The sequence below is a fragment of the Leopardus geoffroyi genome, chromosome C3 (genome assembly GCF_018350155.1).
Source record: "Leopardus geoffroyi isolate Oge1 chromosome C3, O.geoffroyi_Oge1_pat1.0, whole genome shotgun sequence".
NCBI classification, from domain to species: domain Eukaryota; kingdom Metazoa; phylum Chordata; class Mammalia; order Carnivora; family Felidae; genus Leopardus; species Leopardus geoffroyi.
The window spans coordinates 109,582,601-109,584,358 of record NC_059338.1 but is presented as its reverse complement, the minus strand read 5'-3'; positions in this window follow the sequence as shown (position 1 = coordinate 109,584,358).

Sequence of the window (1,758 nt, the reverse complement as noted above, 5' to 3'; positions counted from 1 at the left end):
GCGTTTTAAACTTATTGACTTTTAAACGTATTTCAGAGACAACAGACAGCAAGAATTAAAACCTAGATTTGCTGCCTATGTGGAATTTATTCCCTGGGTCCTGTTTTGTTTTGTTTCTCAGATTGCTGTGGCTTAATGTTAGGCTTTAGAGGTAGAAAGGAGCTAAGAAATCAAGATTTAGAAACCATTTATAATATTGCATTAATGTTAAAATGATGCACCATTGAAAGTTACTTTTCACGAATTCTTCCTAAGTTGCCAAGGGATTTTGGTAAAAGATTATACATGAATGTAGTAATGACAATAGCAATCTTGTCTACCATTGAGGACCTGTGTTTATGTATATCAGGATAGAATTATATTCTGGAAACATTTTGTTTCCTTTTCTTATTTGTAAATGTGTATTTTTAAGATAACTGCTCAGATGAATTAACTAGACTCTTTTATTTTTAATTTTTTTTAAATTTAGTTAACATATCATGCAATATTGGTTTCAGGTTTAGAATTCAGTGATTCATCACTTACATACAGCACCCAGTGCTCATCACAAGTGACCTACTTACTACCCATCACCCACAGCCCATCTGCCACCCACCTCCCTCCATCAACCCTCAGTTTGTTCTCTGTTGTTAAGGTCTCTTGTGGTTTGTTTCCCTCTCTTCTTTCTCACCACCCCCCACCCCCCGTTCATCTGTTTTGTTTCTTAAATTTCACATATGGGTGGAATCATATGGCATTTGTCTTTCTTGGATTTGACTTATTTCACTTAGCAAAATACATTCTAGCTCCATCCACATTATTGCAAATGGCAAGATTTCATTCTTTTTGACGGCCGAGTAATATTCCATTGTATATAAATAATCTCTTCTTTATCCATTCATCAGTAGACTCTTTCACTTTGGCTTTTATATTAAAATGACTACGAAGATGACTTGTAATTAATTTCAAGAATGTAGCATACAGGGAAGAATTATCGTTATTCTGATTTTAATATTAGTTTATGTTTCTGACTTTAAAGAGTTGAAGTAGACAACAAGAGGGAGTACTTGAGTAGATAATGTCCCCCTTTCTGCAAAGTAGCTCGATTGTGATTTTATTGAGACCAAGGACTGTTTTGTGTATCTTTGATTCAGGCATTTATCTCCTTTCATGGAACATTATAGGCACTTGATAAATATTTGTCAAATCAATACATGAATAATAAATACCCATTTATGTTTAATTCATTAGAAAAGAATATATTTAAGATATCAATTTGTGTAGCACTAACATTTTCTTGAGGGCTGCTCAAACTCAGCAACGTGCTATATATTTGGTGTAGTTTCCTGAAAACAGCAAAATTTTGAGGTCAGGAAGTATATAAATCAGAACTGATATAACATCTCTCAAGCTACCTTTGTAATCCAAAGGTGTTTTTCCTGACCAAAAGGTATTTTTATACAGATATCTAGTAAGTAGAGAATGACAGAGCTCAGTGTAAAATATATCTGATCACCTTAAAAGGTGGAATTGTACTTTGTATCAAGTACTAAAATAGTAAGATTCATTTACTTAATAGACATAAAGGTCCATTCTCCGTTGTGTGAATTTTTTTTTTAATCATTAACATGTGTTAAAGAGACCTAGTCAGAACTGATTCTTGAGAGAACTCATTCTCAAAGGCACTATTATATAGTTGTAATATAAAAGTTTTCAAATTGTCTATTAATCCTACTTTTCCCACGAATTACTAAAATAATTTATTCTTAGAAAATTTTG